A 19,240-nucleotide genomic window follows, 5' to 3' on the forward strand; every position below is an offset into this window, starting at 1 on the left:
TGTCTGTAAAATCAATGTCAAGGAAAGTTGCCTCCTGGAACGAAAGGTGCCAGCGGGAGTTCGTGGGCTTACTCTGGGGCTGGCTCTCAATGCGCTTCCTCATTTGGATTAGAAATAGCATATCATAATGGTTCAAGATCTCATCCTCACTATTTCCAAAAGGGAGTTGGCAGGATCATCGTTTCCAGGCAGGGATTTGCAGAAGTTGTCACCCGGTTGGCACATTCAAAGAGGGGTGTGGGGAGGCATAGCTGGATGGCAGACAGTTATACGCCTGGCCGCACAGGAAACCAGCCTGGGGAAAGTAGATTAGCTACATCTGTAATCAGCCTGACTGTGGAATATTTTTCCAGAAATCTTGCTAAGAACAGAATTCAGCCTAGTTCTGATTACCTCTCTTGTACGTGCATGCTTCCTGCAAAAAACTGCAAAACAGCAACTTGAAGACCAGAGGAGGGAGTAAATGAACACATATAGACAGCTGTTATCATTTGCAAATGGACTTATATCTTATTATGTCTTATGTAATTCTAGGTCTTCAAACTGGTATTTCAAAATATCAAGAGAAAGAAGGAAGAAAAATATGCAGTTTGTCTTGCATATTACCAGGGTTCAGAATGAACATAAGAATATCCAACCCTATAGGTGCTTCTGAACACGTGGACAATTAGTATCTTTTGTACATAATATGAGGGACTGAATACTTCAAAGAGTCATGCGGGTGTTTCCCATCTTGTAGTCATAGCTCAAATATTCACACCAGAGTTACAGAGGGATCTTCATGTAGGAAAGCTATGAGTGAAAGGAGAAAATTAATTTCTATGTCAGACCTGAACAGCTTTCATTTTGAAAATAGAGAGGTTCCTGATCACAGGATATAGTGAGCTGTACTTTATATCTAAGAAGCAGAGGCATCAAACAGTTTAGGTGGAGAAGATGAAAAATAGATGGGTCCCAGTGAGATGCAAAGGTACCCAAGAATATAGAAAGGAGAGTGGTAAGGAGCAATAGCCCTACCACATATGTGACCCTGAACATCCCACACTGCCCCCCATTTGCCCCGTCCATGACTAGCAGAGCAAGGCGATGGCAGAGAAATATAAAATGGTGGAAGTGTTGTAATCTCTAGAAGATGCATTTAAATTATAGGAAAAATTCTCTGGCCTTCTCCCATGAAAATAGGAAAAATGTATTAGGTTAGCTACTGGGTAAATTTTCCTTAGGCTATAATATAGAATAAATAAATTTCCTTGTGAAGCTGGCAGTCACCCTTGGTGGTGTTGTGGAAGGGACTACAGAGCAATGCAAAATGACAGAGGCCAAGGAAGGTAGACCCAGGGAGATGAACCAGAACTGGCATCAAAGAGGAGAGATTAATTAAAAGGGAGAGAAGGTCACCCAAAGATGAGCCAGGGCCTTCTTTGCTTTCCTGGGCACCCAAGAAAGTGATCACCCAAATAATTTGATTTTAAGAATGTGAATGATGACCCAATAAGAACTTTATATCTGGGACCTAGATCAAAGAGAAGCCTGATTTGTCATGAATTAAATATAAATAAATCCAACAGATGACCTGAATGGGATTTAAGACAATCTAGACTAACACCTTCATTTTACCCAAAAGGAAATAGAGAGGATAAGTGACTTGCCAAGGTCACAGCTTCTTCCTGATAGAGCTGGTTTCTCGACACTAAGTCATGTGGATTTTCTACTGTGCTATCCTAACACTCAATTGTTTTATCAAATAAGATAAACTATGTAAACAGAGGTATTTATAAACTATAAAGTGCTGGGTAAATATTTTTTTATTGTCAGATTATACACAGTAGATAACAAAACACAATATTAATTTTATACATTTCATTTAAGGAGGATTCACTCTGCCTGATTTTCTCTTGCTCCATGGCAGCAGGAGCTGTACAGACCTCACTGCTTTGGTTCTCTGCTAAAACCAAGTCTTTTTAGTTTTGCAGTTAGCCCATTAATCTCTCAAAGCATTTCATATACACTTACTCCTCTAACTATGATTTCTTGCTTTCTGAGGAGTTTTAATACTTTAAAGAATGTTTTGAAAAGCTTTTCAGAAGTGAACTTCTTTTTCACTATGGGACTTGTTGACTGTGTTTGAGGAGGCGAAGACTGGTACATCATGATACCTTGACAATGTTCCACCCTCTTTCGCTGACATACACAAAGCATTATATTCTTTTCTTCTATGATTTGTCATTCCCAGATGACTCTGGTGATGTGGAAGAGCTTTATTCTCAAAAGATCTAATTTTTATTTATTCATTTACTGAAAACATATCTTTTGAGGACTACTCTGGGACAGGTACTGTTTGAAGAACCGCAGTTAGTGTGGTGAACAAGCAGACAAGGTCCCCGCCCTAGTGGAGTTTTCCTGCCAGCGGAACGAGTCAGAAAATAAACAAACACTTCCAGATTTTGATCCACGCCAGGAAGAAACTAGGCAAGTAATGTGATAGAAAGTAACTGGGTGGCACAGGGCTCGTTTAGCTAAGGTGTTCAGGGAAGGCCTCTTTGAAGAGGTGGTATCTGAAAGACACTGGATGGGTGAGAAGGATGAGCCATGAGAGAAGCTTAGGAAATAGTATTTCAAATAGAGGTAAGAGCAAGTGAAAATGTTCTTTATCTAAACTGGGAAAGAACAAAACGGGGCCAGCATGGCTAGAGAATTGAGAACAAGGGGAGAGCGGCATGAAATAGAGATGGAAAGATAAGAGACCTTGTAGGCCGTGGTCCGGAGGCTGGGCCTAATCAACATGCATTGGAAATCTACTGAAGAGATTGAAGCAGACAAGGGGCATGATTTGGTCGTCCTGGCTATTGGGGGAGAATAGATTGAGGCGGGAGCATGGGAGCAGGTAGACTAGTTAGCAGAATTAGCAGTTTGGATCCTGGCTCATGAATTTCTACATTGCAAAGTGAATATTTACTTCACAAATATTTGTTAGATTCTGTGTAATAGACATTCTGCTAGGCTCTGGTAACCTAAATATGAATGAGAAATGGTCTGTGCTTCTCAGGAACTCACACTATCATGGGGAAGACCTTCAAATATATGGAAAACACTAAGTTGAGTGTCATTATTATGAACTTGTTTATACAAAATTTGAACCAAACACAGAGGATAGAGAATAAACGCAACCTTTGGAATTTGGAGTGGTTTTCACAAAGGAGATTATTAAAGTATGAATAGAGACTTACTAGGTGCACAAAGAAGAGAAGAGCATTGCAATAGAGGAGGGCACAATAATAATAGCTAATTTTATTGGGCACTAATTTTGCAAGGCACTGCTTATCAACTTTATATTAATTAACTCATTTATTCCTTACAATTCTTCCTACAAAAGGAGGTCCTATAATGATCTCCATTTTACAAATGAGACATAGAGGGTTTAAGCAAATTATCCAAGGTTACATATCTACTCAGAGGTGGTGACAGGAGGCCAGCTCAGTCTAACTCCAGGGTTTCTTCTATTAACCTCTATGCTATCATAACCACAAAGGATGAAAAAATGTGTAGTGTTTGGAGACCATAGAGATGTTGAGTTGACTATAACTTTGGGGAAAGGAAGAGAGAAATGAGGCTGGATGGGTACTCTGAGACCCAAAAGATGCTTCTTGTCACACTGAAGACCAGATTTTACCCTGTACTTGTTGGGAGGCTAGCCAAAGCATTTAAGCAGATCAGATTAGTATCTGGAAGTAGAACTTGGGAGGCACCATAGAGGAATAGATTGGATGAGAGAGAAACTGGCAAAAAGTTTGAAGACTATTGCAATAGTCCAAGTGAAAGACGACAATGATAAAAAATAATAATGCATAAGATTGTTGTGAGTCAAATGAGGTGATACATAAAAAAGAGCTCCTTAGACTGCAAAGTGCTGAACATCTGGAAGGTATTGTTGACAAGGCTTTAGTAGAACTGTTTCCTACTGGGGGACATTAAGCCACACAGCACAATATGAGCTGTGTGTGGTCTCCAGGTAAGTTTCTAGTTTCGCCACCCTTTGCTCAGGGAGAGCAAAAGAAAACATTGCTTAAGCTCTTGCAGGATCTAATACAAGGAAACAAGTTATTGTGGCCGGCATTGGATTCTTTACTTCTCCCAGGTTAAAAAGGGGCACTTCTCTTCTCTAGGGCAGGATGTGGGCCAAGGCTCAGCCTTAGGCGCGTTCACACCATCTCAGACGACAGTTTCCTGTCAGCTATTAGAAGCTTCCCTCCTCCTTTATTGTTCACTACAATGGCTTGGACGTCAGTGAGAGTTCACAATTATTGATTTTTAATACTAAAAAGCAAACATACCCAGCTGGAGCATGCTGTATACCCGGAAGATGAATAGGGACTTTCCCAGTATGTCTTACTTTTGGGAAATGTGTCTTCCTCTCCGCACCAAGCTTTGTGGACATATGCGGTAAATCAGAGCCCCTCACCCTGATGTTTGACTGCACCAGGTGATTTCTCTTAGACACTTATTTAGCTGGGGGGGGGGGGGAGTCTTTCTTTCCCAAGAAGTAACGGAAGAACCGAAATATCCCTATCCCAAAGATTTCATCTTTTTTATGCAGAGCTTAGTCCAAGATAGAAACAGCAGTTTCATAAGAGTTCATTTACATTGTGCTGGTGGAAAGAGATGACATGGTGTCATGGAATGTGCTTGAACTTCACAGTCAGGCAGACTTGGATTCTAATTCTAGCTCCTCCACACACTGGCTGGGTGGCCTTGCAAGCAAGGTAATCTTTCTGACTTCCAGCTTATTAGTTGTAAACTGGGATAATAGTAAATTATCTAATACCAGGTGCTCAATAGTATTTGTTGAATGAATGTTGTTGAGATTCTATAATACAATGTATGCAAAAGTTCTCAGGAACATTTGGGAAACTCAAAACTTATAACTATGATTATTAGGAATATATTACAAAATTTCCTATTGATTAGCATCGTGATCATTATTTACCTCTTTAAAAATCAATCCTGGGCTCCCACTTGCCCTCAAATGAAAACTTAAACTCCTTAGCATGACACTCCAGTACTTTCATAATTTGATTGCAGCATAACTTTCATCCTCCCCTTCCACTCTATTCTTCATCATATCATCATATTCTACCCTACAGTCATCCCATACTACTGAGTATTCCCGTCATGTCTGTGCCTAGGCTGATGCTGTGCCATCAACCTGGAATGTCCTCAATTCCCTGCCTATCAAACTCTCTTTTCCTCTGTCCCCAATCCTAATCAATTGCTACCTCTTTTGTACTCTCTCAGCATGGAGCTTGAATCTGACCCCTATTTAACTCCTCTTTAAATCTGATTGTGTTACCTTTGCTAGTAAGGTTTATGTCAACATTCATGTTGAGCATTTTCTACGTATCTGAAAAGGTGCTCACTCTGGAGACGTTAATCTAACAAATATACACTGACAACTTCTGTGTGCTAGGTGCTATGCTAAGTACTAGGGACAGAACCAGACCCTGCACTCATTGATCTGACATTCCAGTGGGGAGATGGACAATAAAAATTAAGCATATAGGCCAATAAGTAAAATAATGATAAATTGCAATAAGTGCTTTTAAGGATAAAAGCAGAACCAGGGATGACTTAAGAAATAACAGGGTAAGGAGTCTCACTTTATATTGGATGAAGAAGAAAGTCTTCTCTAAGGAGCTAATATTTAAACTAAGACCAACAAGATGGAAAAGGTGCTAGTTATGCAAATAATGAGGCACTGTAGGCAGAAGACAGCCTGTGCACAGGACCTGAGGCCAGAAGAAGTCTGATGCATAGGAAACCACAGAGGCTAGAGTGCAGTGAGTAGAAGCAGGAATAGCATGAGATAAGGTCAAGGAGTTTCACAGGAACCCTGGTAAGGGGGTTGAACTTTATTTCACCTACAATGCAAGGGAATGGTGTGTCCACTTTATGACTTACATTTCAAGGTTCTGTAGCTGTTTTATGGAAAATAGACTGCAGAAGATCGAGAGGTTGTGTAGGAAACAACAAAAATTGTCTAGAGAAGGAATGGTAGGGGCCTGCAACAGAGAAGTGAAGAAGATCGCTGAAGAACTTGTGTTCTGCCTGTGGTGAACGTCATTATACCATTAATTTCAGCAAAATGCCAAACATTCAGAAACAGAGATAATCACGAGTGCTTGGAGAGCAGAAGAGGCAAGCATGAGATCCTGGCAGATGTCAAATGAGTCTTGCAAATATGTTGAGTTTGCTGTGCCTTCTGTTGTGTGTTATGAGACCCCCCACTCCCACTCCAGTAACCTCTATCACTGCCCTGGTGTTGTTCCCTCAGCATTTGCATCTTAAGAATAAGGCAGGATCAAAACACTAGGAAAATGCTGATGAGAGATCCCCGGCACAGGAACTGTTCAGGGATGATTCCACAGTGGGATGGAGAGGTAGGTAAGGGATAGCCAGGAAGCAGCATATTGATCCTGGATCCAGGGAAGCAGACGATGGAGTAACAGGACAAGATACTGAAAAGAGAGAATGGAAACAGAGTGGGGACTTGAGCAAGGCACACATAACTTGACGTGTTGTGCCCCCCACCCCAACCCCCAGCTTCCAAAGCATTGAGGGATCCATTAAAGCCCAGCTTAAGACCTTCTCTTTTCGTAAGCCTATCATGAACAATCCGATTAAAGGTCAACTTTTCTTTCAGCCAATTGTAATCTCTGCCAATTTAAACAAGGTTTAGGTTTTTAGGCCTCACCATTGGAACAAACCTGTGAATTCTTTGTTTCATGCTGCTTTTGCACAATGTTAAGCTCCTAGTAGGTTCCCAATACTGATTGGCTTGGGGCATTTTTAGCGGCAGTGGCACCACCTAAGCAGGCGTGAAACCTCCCTTGGCAGCTCATTTGAGGTGTGTCTCCCTTTTACATGTAACTGTCTCTAGAATCTCTGTTATAAAATCGATGTAATGTTTTTAGTAGTCAGGTACCGTAGGTTAAATGATGCTTGTGATTTGTATTTTCATTACACAAGAAGGATTTTGGAAACTTCTGAGGGGAAATAACAACAATAATAAAATCCATAACAATGAGAAATAATAATACTCAGCTGAAAAGCAGGAGATCTGGGTTCTGTTTAGCTTTGGCTGGCAAAATGAAAGGGTTAGGCTGAACACCTAAGTTCTTTTCCTCCTCAAAGTCGGTTTTTCTTTTTTTTACTTCCTCTTTAAGCATGCATAGATGGCATACTGAAATGGACTGTCCAGCTCAAAGAAGGGAACCAAGCTTATCTCAGAAGCCAGCCTTAAAAAGCTATGACTCCACGAAAGATGAGGGAGCCCCTGAGAAAGGAGAGAGCTGGACCTTCAAAAAGTACCAGCATGAACAGTTTTTTTACTCTGGACTCATTCTATACTTTCCATATCTTCCTTATGGTGGCTCCTTATTTATTCGCTTCATCAGTTCTGGCTTTTGCATTTTCTTGGTTCATATTTTAGTGTTTCTCACACTTAAAGCAATGTCTGAAACTGGACATGTCCTCCACTCTGCCCCTCCCACTTAAACCAAGTGCAGGGTCTTTGTTATGCTCTTTCATTTCAGCCCGTGGGCCCTCCTCTAGGTTTATACTGCTCTGTTGCTCTCAGCAACTCATAATAACAGCTAATCCCTATGGAGTACTTTGCATGTATTAAAATGTTGTCTTTATAACTACCTCAAAGGATAGGTATTATTATTTGCCCATTTTACAAATGAGGGACCTGAGGCCCATAGAAGTAACGTGTTCAGCGGTTACACAGCGAGGAATTAATTCATCGAGCGAGATTGCAGCTCAAGCCACTTGGCTCCGGAGGCCATGTTCTTAATCTGAACACAATGCTGCCTCTCATGCTGGTTGTGCTTCTCTGCCTGGCCATAAGAAGCTACTAGAAGTTCCTTATCTCATGTGCTTCCTTATTCTCATGATATTTAGCATGTTTCCATTGCTTCCTTTCTTTCAGAGAACCAGGACAATGAAGTCAACCTCTATTATGTCAGTGAATTAACCTTTCCATGTCCACTTTGAATTTATTGACTTTAATCCACACTCTTCTACTGGCACTGATATAACGAAAAAAAAAAAAAAAATCCAAGTGAAGGCAAGATAAGAAGAAAGGACAATTCTAGAAGTCTTATAAATTCATGTGGTAGTGCCTGCCAAGACGAATTCCTCCAAGTACAAACCTTATTTTAAAAGCTACATGTTTTTTTAACTTATAGTTAATCATTGGACTTGACAATTAACAAGTAATTGCATCTGTTTCTAGAAAGGTCAAGTTTTAAAGAGACACTGCAGTAAAATCCTAAAAAAAGAACCCATCCGAGGAGGACCTATCAATTTCTACCCCTGGCTTCTGAGCTCAGCGTCACCCAGTTAAAGATCTCCAGGGAAGCAGCTTTGCAACTCCTATGGGAGTTCTGACCTAGGCCCACGTGTAAACAGGTCAATATGTTCACCCATATCAATGTATATGAACAGCTGCCCCTCATTTCAAAGGAAATAACGGTGATTTAAATAGTATCATAACACCGAGGTGTTGACCCAGAAATATGATAGGACTGTCCCGCCATATATAGTTCATGTGCTTTGATTGTTTTTGCAGGCGTGTTGATGGGTATGTGTTGAGTCATAAAATGGTCTCAGCCATTTCCTCTTAAAATAACGCATCCATTTCTATAACACTTCACAGTTTGTGAAGCACTTTTTCCTACATTATCTCATTTGCCTTTCACATCAAGCTCAATATGTCCAAAATTGAAATAATTTTCCCCTCTCAAAGCTACTCTGCCTTCAGTGTTCTTTATTCCCGTCAATCCACTCCTATGAAGTTTTTCACTCTGTTCTTCCTTTCCATGCCTTGTTGCCCTAGTTTAGACCCTCCTCGGCTGTCCCCTGGAGCAGACATTGTTTGTTTTATAAGTTGGAGTGCTCCTGTCTCAAATGAAGTCTTAGGCAGAACATTAGTGTATAGAGCACAGTGACATGAAGCAGCTAGAGAGTAGGAAGGGGAGCTTTCCATACCCTCAGGACATCCTTGAAAGCCCTAAGGTTTTATTGGAACATAGCCACGCCCATCTATTTGTTTTCTTGTCTATATCTGCTTTCACACTATGGTGGCAGAGTTGAGTAGTTGCGAGATAGACTACATGGCTCACAAAGCCTAAAATATTTACTATCTGGCCTTTTACAGAAAAAAAATGTGCTGACTGCTAACCTAAAATATAGCAATAGTATCTAAATGGACCTCCATATTAACTCTTCTCTCTCTAATTCATTTAACAAACTTCAGTCATATCCTGCCTCAAAAAGTTAATACTACTATTTTCCTACAAAATAAGGTTCAAATTTCTTAGCCAAGACTACCCAAAAGATGACTTCCAAGTACCTTTTCTACATTAATTTCCAATCCCTTCACAAACACTCTGAAATATTGGTTTCTCTCTCAGTGGTCCAAGCTTCCTTATAGCTAAGTCATTTTAGCTACCCAATCTTCAAACTCAGTACTCATTCAGGAAGAGATTCTTGAGCTCGTGGTGAAAAGAAACCTCCTTCTTTCAATTTCCCAAAGTACTTTAATCACTACCTATCATGGCATTGAGCAATTTCTATCATACATTCTAATTTATGTATAGTGTATATATATATATACACACACACATTATATATATATGTTCTTTATATATATATGTTCTTTGTATATATGTCTATGTTCTTTTATATATATATACACATATATATGTATATGTGTATATGTATATATACACATATATATGTATATGTGTATATATATGTATATATATATGCATTCTTTCTTTTATTATCCTATAAACTCATTGATGATAAGAGGCTGAACCTTGCAGAACTTACTAGTATCCACTATGTGTCTTGCATTTAAGTTCAAGCTAAAGAGTTGCTGAATGAATAAACCTGTGATCTCGTGGAGTAAGAATTATTATAATATATATTTTGCAGTTGAGTAAACCAAGAAAAAGTATGTGTATTAGTCAAGATAAATTAGATTAAGTTGCAGTAACATACAACCCCTCAAATCCAAATGCCCTTGAAAAAACAGACTTATTTCTTGCTCATACTACATGTCCTTTTTCATCAATTGTAGTTGTGTTCACTGTTGTCTTGACTCCAGGACTATGGGCTGTTGTCTTGACTTGGAACAGCCTCTGTCTGGAATATTGCTGGTATGCATGGCAGAGAGAACATAGCAAACTGTACACTATCTTTGAAAACTTCTACTTAGAAGTGACACACATTAGTTCCGTTTATATTTCATTGGCCAAAGCAAATCACATAGCCAAGCTTGATGTCAAAGGGGCAGGTAAGTATAATCCTTCCCCTAGGAGGGGCAGTAAATATTTTTGAACAATAACAAAGTCTACCACAAAGAGGTGAAATGATTTGCCCGAAATTACACAACTAGCAAGTGACAGAATAAACGCTTGAAAGGAAGTCATTTGATACATAAGCCCAGTTTCTCTTTTCATTTCATCACAAAGCAAACTGACTTTCAGAGGGAATAAAGCAGTGATTACAGGAGCAACTATGTTTTCACCATTTGAACTGACCCACCAGCCCGGAACATTTGAAGGGGTGGAGAACAAATGAGATCAGTGATTCCTTTAGGTCAGTTCCTTTAGCACATTAGTATCAGAGAATCAGCTATTGTGGCCATAGATGGGAATACAGGAAGTGACAGCTTCTGTTATTGTTGATTGCCTTAAGAGCATGCTGGAAGCAGTGAGAAAGCAGTAAATGGAATAAAGCTTCAACTGTATTACCTGCACTCTAAATGACATTACCAGCATTCAGGAATAAAAAGGCACGAGGAACCTTAATAGCACAAGGACTAGAGGGACATATATAGGGCTGAGAGTGACTTTGCTTATGTATGTCTCTTTAAATGTATTCATCTTCCCATTAATGGCAAGATTATTTGAATTTGGTTCGTATAACTAGAATAGATTTCTGGCCATTTCTATGGAGAATTCAACAAACTGTTAATTCATTTTTACAATGTTCCAGGCACCATGCTAAGCTCAGAGAACAAGACAGACGTAACCCTTGACTTCACAGAGATGATAATCTAGTGTAAAATGCAAACATTAAGTAACACATGATTACAAGGGTGTCGAGAATGAAAAGGGAAGAACAGGGTTGTAGTAGACACTCTTGGTGCTCTGACAAGATTCTCCTGAATCTCTTTTACTCTTTCTGTGAGCTCCTCCCCCAGCTTCTCAGTGCCTTCACTTCCAGTTGCCTGCACCTGACTGTCTCTTTGGTGGACTGCCTTTAGGGTATTGGAGCAGACTGGCAGCAAGCAAAGAAAGTGAGAGTTGCCGAGGAGTTTAAGTGCCTTTACCCAATGATTGATAGGAGAGTCTGAAAGTCAAACTCGCCTGCCTTCCAGGGAAATAAAGTCAGAGGCATAATTGACACCATAGAGTTCCCCTAGTCAGGCCGGGGCTGGACCTTTGATGAAATTGTACCCTTGCTGGGTGTCATGGCCATGAGAATGCACCTCACAGACTGCCAACTATAAAGAGAATAATTGACCGATGGTCCCACTTCTGCCTCTGAGATCCATCATTGAGTCTGTGCCAAGGCCATGCTCCCCCCCAGGCTGCTCCCAGCCAATGACTGAGAGTAAAGGGACACAAGAGTGGGAAACATGGGACTCCTCTGACAGATGACTTTGGCTCAAGGACTATCTGGCAGTCTCAGCAAATTTTCCTTAGACTGGACAGCACTCTAGGACTCTCCCACCAGCCTTCCTTCCCTTTCTCCTTCACTTGGGGTCAGACTTGCATCCCAGGCTATTCTGACTCCTCCCTGCCCATTTCATCATATAGGCATTCCCCTAATATAACCCTCAATAGCTTAATCCCATCTTGGTATCTGCTCCTCAGAGGATCTGGACAAACACACTGGGCTTCCCTACCCTTTCCCCCAACCCGCAACTTCTTTAAGGTTTCTCCTGTGAGCATTTACACACGAACCCTCTTCCAGGATCTTCTACTAGGGAATTCACACTGAATTCAATGGGAACATTGAATAAAGAGAACCTAACGAATAATATGATGTTTATGTTGATGTTTGAAAGAACAGTGGAAGTCAACAGGTGAAGGGATAGGAGAGGCAGCATTCCAGGTGGAAGAAATGTCACATTTGAAGGCCAGGAAGCAAGAGTGAAAATGTCAGAGTCAAGGAGAGAGGCAAGTGATGATTAATGTGGGGAGAGTTGGGGGAAGAAATGAGCTATAGACAGCCTAATCGGCCATGCTAAGGACTTTCAACTTTCTTTAAGAAAAGTAAAGAAGCCATTGCAAGACTTTACATAGGGAGGGAAAAGGGTCAGATTTGCCTTCTTTAAAACTTCATTCTGGAACATGAATTGCAGGCTAAAGTAGAAGTGGGGAGACCAGATAGAAGGTAATGCTGTGGTCTGGGTGAGGGGTTAGGGTGACTCTGACCAAAGCGGGGGTCTGCAAACCACAGCCCACAGCCTGTTTCTGTGTGGCCCAAGAGCAAAGAATGGTTTTTCATTTTTAAAAGGTTGTAAAAGCAACAACAAAAGGAAGAACATGCAACAGAGCCAGTATGTGGGCCTGAAAACCTAAAATATTTACTCTCTGGCCCTTACAGAAAAAGTTTGCTATCTCTGGACTAGAGTGATGATGAGGAGGATGGGGAAAAGTAGTTGGATCTAAGAAATATTTTGGAGGTAAAATCAATTACAATTTTTGACCTATTAGATTTAGGAGAGGAGAGGAAAGGAAAAAATGGCATCAAAAATTTATCCTACATTTCTAACTTGGGCAGTTGGATGGATGGAGGTACCATTTACTGACAGAGAATATGAGGTGAAATTCTAGATTGAGAGATCCTGCAAAACATTCACATTGCATCAGAATTTACCTTTGCTCACTTAAAGTAAATTCAATTCAATAGTTTTATAGAGCAGACTATGCACATGAGAAAATTGTGATCTGTCCTCTAAGGCACTCTCAGTCTTGTAACAGGAAAAAATTAAAAGTAATGTTAAATATAACACAAAACAAAATAGTGTCAGATGAGTGTCATAAGAGAGGTACAAAATGCCAAGGGGGTTCGAAGGAGAAAGAAAGAGAGATTAAGACCATATCAATTTAGAAAAAACAGGAAGGAATTCATAGAAGATGTGTCATTTGAAGCAGGCCTTGAAGTATGACTAAGATTTCAAGAAATACAGCATAACTTGCATTAATCCCAGGGTCCCTCTTGGTGCCACCTTCAAACATCCACAGAAAATCAAGAAAAAATTATCGAAAATTAATTCCAATTATAAACATCGACAATTCATAACCAACAGCTGCACTTATTAAGTTCCTCCTTCCTCTGCCCTCCTATTGTCTGACATTAGCAGCTTTGGACTCTTCCTCTACTCCACTTATAGCACCGTTCAGAAACTCAGCTGTCTCCGAAGCTTTGGTCTATTCTTCTTTTCTCGCTTCTACTTTGGCAGTTGAAGCACTTGGGATCTGGCTTTGCCTCAGGAAAGCCTGAGAACTACAGTGGCTGGGACGGAACTCTTCCAAGGGTTGAGTTGGGGGGAGGGGAAGATGGGCTGGCTTACCTGTTAAAAAGTCTCCTTGTCCCAAGAAAACAGTGTGGGTGGCCTGGAGGCCTTTGTTCTAGGAAAATTAATTGGATGCTGGGTGAGTATAGGATGAACAGAGAAAAACAGTGTGTCTCAGGATATGCTGTGTAGATTTGTCGTACAAGGTCTCAAGAGGTGTTAGAGTGTGAGGTGTAAGGACTGCATTATTTGGATAGAAGAGGAGTGACTGTATTTATGGAACTGGAGGAGGGAAAGGGGCAAGCAGTACTTAGATTAGCTGCTGAACCCTACACACTAAATTTCTATTGTACTGTTGAAGCGGTATTCAACTTTTACGAGAAAAAGTCAAGTTATAGGGGAAAATATTTACATTGGAGATCTATTTTTAAAATCTTCCAGAGCAGGATCTAGAATCAGCACACAGTTGGACCAAGCTCTGTTTCTGGGTCCTCAGCCCCTCCTCTTGAGGACCCTACTGCACTGATAAATGAGAATTAATGCTCATGCTCTATTCCTCTGAGCCACTGAGTTGCCAGAAATTCGATTATGCTCTTCACACTTTTCCCCTTAAGGCAGAAAGTGGACTAATGCTCTTTAGAAAGATTTTTGGTAATAAGTCTTCAAGCCAAGATGTTTTTCCTTTTCAATTTCAGGTAATTTGAAAATGAGGCCATATTACTAACTACATTTTTGGCCTAATTCTAAGTGACAAGTACAGCACTAAGTGTCATGGGGGATGTGAAGACAAAGAAGACAGGGCTCCTAGTCTCAAAAATCGACACATACGGATAATGATATAAAGAGAAAGAAGAAACATTCAGAATGTGAGCTCTGATAACCTCAAATGTCTCATTTCAACACTGGTGCTATCATGAGTTTCTATTTTAAATCCTGTCAGGATTTCAGCAGCAAAGTTAGTACCCTACCCAAAACTAGAGGTGGAAGTTATTAATACCAGTTTTATTTTTACCATTTTTGCTCCTTGTCTTTCAGATCTATCATGCTGGGTGAAAGGTGGGATGGAAGGAAATAGGGTTGACATGGGAGAAATTTTCCCCTGCTCCTTCTTTTTTACAGACTCTACTTTTATTCAGGCTGTCCATTCCTCTTGGCTAACCTAGACACCTGTCTCACTACCTCTGCCCCCAGTCACTGCTATCCATCCACAGAATAGGCATTTATTGAGCAACAATTGTATTCTAGCCCCTTCAAACCTATGAAGACAGAAACTGCTTGTGTCAAGAGACCAGTGGCCCCTTACATATTCACAATGTTTTTTCAGTTTCCGAGATGATTTCACATTTCAATCAAGGAATTGTTTTATTCCGCCCCACCCTTCTTCAGAGAGATGGAGATGAGTTTGCCGTTGGAAATCTTCGAAAAGGAAGTTCATTACTATTTGATTATTTATCCAAGGAAACAACCTGGGGTTCTTCTCATTCTATATGAAATTTTACTCTATAGATCAGAATTCTCTCTGCCTAATAATCAGGAAAGGAATGAATGGCTTTTACAAAAGCTTACAACCAACACAACGAGTGAGGTCTTTACAGACCCCCAAGAAATCAGGAAGCATGCATGGGCCATGTCTTGGAGGTTCTGAAAACGAGCTCAATTCCCAGAAAACCCACCTCCTGTCTCCACCCAGCACAGTGTCCACGTGCTTCTACATGCATGTTCCTATGTAGCCCTCACAGCAAGCAGTGGGTTGGGGGTGGGATGAGGGGAAGGAAAACAATCTTAAGCCTGTTTTTTAGATAAGGAAAATATGGTTCAGAAGGGTGAAGTTAGGGAATTGTTGAAGATAATAATTAGCAAGTAACTACTAATAAGTAATTACTACTAAACCTGGAGTCCAGATCTAACTCCATTTCCAGTGCTTCTCTCAATGACTCACAGCTGCTATCCCAAATGTGGTCTCTTTGAAGTCGGGTTAGAAACGGCAGGGACCTTTTGACAATGGCCATCCTGTTCCTTTCTTTTCTACTTGACAGAAAGCAAGTGGGAAAATGCACTAAACTATTAGAAATTATGCCACTAGAGCATTGTTGATGGGAATTGTGAGTGATTTAATCTGCTTGGAGATACCAAGCAACATCCAGCAGCTGGTTGCTATGGTAATGCTACACTTATCTTAGTAGCTTTAAATAAAAATATCTCAAGGGCAGAATAATTAGGTAAGTAGAGCAGTGAGTCTGTGTGGCTTCATGCAGTCCTTTCCCAATGATTACCACTTTATTGTTGTGCCTTGTGCTCACAGGTCCTGCCTAATATAGCAATTCTCCCTTAGGGGAAAGAGTGTGTGTGTGTGTACGCGCATGTGTGCGCATGCATGCATGTGTATGTGGTGTGTGGGTGTGATGGTGGCTGTGTCTTCGATTAGCACCTGCCCCCAAAACTCCTTTAGCAAGTGGCACCATATGGCAGGCTCCCACTCCAGTGTAAATGTAACAAAAGAAGAACATGTAGGACTGCAAGGCACACGCACAACCTCAAACTAGGCTTGCCAGAGAGGTATGAGCGCATGTTATGGAAACAATGTTTGCTCGTGCCTTGGTTTTTTCCTTGTCAATTAAATTTAAATGCATCTCAATATTGTTTTTCTAATTCCCTCTGACTCAGATTGTCATTTCTCAAGGCTCTCGAAAGGTCTTTTGTTTCTATTTCTAACGCCTGGCATCCCTACCCACCCAGTCAGGCACCACCACTATCCTCCCCACCCTATCCTTTCTCTGCCCCGGAAATAGAGACCTCTCTCCTGGAGTTACTCACTCACCTCAGGAGAATGTTGCTAGACAGAGTATCAAATTCCATGGGCTTTCTATTGCATCCACACCCAACTCGACAGAAAAGATGAAAGGAAAAGATTTTCATTGAGAATCCGCTATGTGCCAGGCCTTTAGTCAGGCACTTTGGATGTTTTCTCAGATGGTCCGTCCTCTCAGTAACCCAGAGGGGAAACTGAGACTCACAGAGGTTAAAAGCAAATCCCAGAATCACACAGCTAGTGAGGAGCAGATCTGGGATATTAACTCAAGGCTGGATGATCCCAAAGTCTATGTTCCTTCCAGTATACCTCGTTGCCTTATAAGGAGGGCTTATATATTTAAGATCTCGAAGGGCCAATAGCTCATCCCCGTGCCCTGCTTCAGTCTACTATCGGGCTTTTTAACCACTGTCTCTATCCATTTAGACCAGTGACTCTCAACCAGGGTGGTTTTGCCCTGCAGGGGACATTTGGCGATGCCTGGAGCCACTTTGGGTGGTCACCACTTAGGAGAGGCTACTGGCCTATAGTGGATAGAGGCCGGGGAAGCTGAAAATCTTCCTGCAATGCACATAAACATCTTCCTTAATAAAGAATTATCCTGTCCAAAATATCAATAGTGTCTAGGTTGAGAATCCTGATTTAGAGAAATCCTACAGATTCGCAGGAGCTAGGTAATATTGTGTGTATCTTTTACCTGTGGAAGTCAGTTCACTGACTTCTACCCAGTCTTCAGTTAAATGGGAAAGTCTAGAACACAAGCCTATTCCTGAGAAGATTCTGAATATCTTTCTTTCATTAGAACCCGTTGCAGCTATTAACACAGAAGTTAAGAAACACTAGTATAGTGGATAGAAGAATAAGAAACATTACAAAATGATATGATAACATTGCAAGGGACACATAGGGAATGGAGTATTTGGCAATGAGAGTTGGCGATGCTTGAGTTGAGGCTTAAAGAGTAGGAAGGCACTCTCCAGGTAGACACTTGAGGAGGTAGACACTCTGAGAAGAGTGGACAGTGTATGCCGTGTTGTAGGGGTTTGAAAGAGTGTGGCCTGTTTGGGGAACATGGTTAGTTCAGTGTGCCTGGAGCATAAGGGAATGTCAAGATAAGAAACTGGGCAGGCAGTTAGGAGCCAGAGTCCTATCTTAAAGGACCTTGTATGGAGCTTCAATTTTGTCTTCTGGGTGCCAGAAACTCTACTGATCCTCAATTTCCACTTAGTAGAGGCATGATCATCCCAGCCTAAGGACCAGCTGCAATTCCCCATCCAATAACATCTCATAAGAATATACTGATGTATTAGTTTCCTATATTAGTATTAGTTTTGCCATTGAAAAATACAAACTGGGTGGCTTACAACAACAGAAATTTATTCTCTTACAGTCTGGACACTAGAAGTCTGAAATCAAGGTGTCAGCTGGGCCAGGCTCTCTCTGAAGCGTCTACGGAGGATCCTTCTTTGTCTCTTCTAGCTTCTGATGGTTGCCGGCAATCTTTGATGTTCCTTGGCTTGTAGACACACTACTTCAATCTTTGCATCCATCATCACATGGCATTCTCCCTGTGTGCCTCTGTGTCTACACTTCCCTCTTCTTATAAGGACACTAGTCATATTAAACTAGGGACCACCCTAATCCAGTTTGACCTCATCTTAACTTGATTACATCTACAAAGACCCTATTTCCAATAAGCCCACCTTCACAGGTTCTGGGGGTAAGGACTTCAACATGTCTTTTCGGGGACACAATTCAACTCCCAACAACTAATTAAGTCATATTGCCTTCCTTACAGAGGTCAAGCCCCGCTGAATTGGGACCCACCTGTTTGCTGGGACCTCAACTCAAGGCACACTCAATCTCCATTTTTACACTGGTGTTACTATTTGAAAAGGGGTAAATACGATCTACTGTGTACGGTTTGTTGGAGGAATTAAAAGAAAGAATGTCTGAGACAGCTCAACTGAGGCGACATTTCACAAAGCTGAGTCTGACAAGATAAACTGTTTATCTGCCTGGCTTTTTCAGCCGCGTGAATTGTGCTACAAAGTGTTTTTTCCTAAAGAAGTGATCTCACAGGGGAAATTAGAAGCAGAAGTTATTATCATCATTATCTGAAACAACATAGCTACTTTGCCACTAGGTGGGTGCCTTTAGAGTTAGGTGTTGTCTTGTTTCATTGGTTTTCTGTTTTTGTTTCCAAGGCTGTCATCTAAATACGAATGTAGATGTTGCCCTCAGGAACATCCTGTGAGTTGGTTTCGTACCTTGGGGGCTCCAGCTTGTTGGAGAGCATGGTGCCGTGACTCAAGAGACAGTAAGGCACATTGGAATGGACTCCTATGTAAGAACTTGGGCTGTCTTCTTGGAGCTGTCATGAATTTGCTGTGTGACCTTTAATGAGTCAACTTCTTCTAAGCCTCAGTTTCCCGATCTAGAAATTTTGATAATAAGCCCTCTCCGTGCCTAACACTTAAGATCATCATGCAGAACTGATCCATTAATGTTCAGCTTCGCTTGCTCTAATCTGGAACATGGTAGTTAGCGACATTTGTGTTTATCTTTCATTATTGACCTAAGTATATGTACTCCCACCTCACTTATTCAGTATAATTAACTATATATATAATTAACTATTCACTTTCTTAAGAAAAATTTGACATCTTACTTTACAAAAACAGTCTGGACCATGAGACATACTCCCCCATACATCTCAGCATATACAGGTCCTCCACTGGCCCTCTCGGGGTTCTCCTTAGTCCTCAAAAGTTGACCCCATCCATACAAGAATGCGTCAATGCCAAGTCTTCTCTAAGCAAAGTGAACTATGC

This window comes from Ceratotherium simum, chromosome 2 (genome assembly GCF_057802395.1).
Source record: "Ceratotherium simum simum isolate JZ-2026a chromosome 2, ASM5780239v1, whole genome shotgun sequence".
NCBI classification, from domain to species: domain Eukaryota; kingdom Metazoa; phylum Chordata; class Mammalia; order Perissodactyla; family Rhinocerotidae; genus Ceratotherium; species Ceratotherium simum.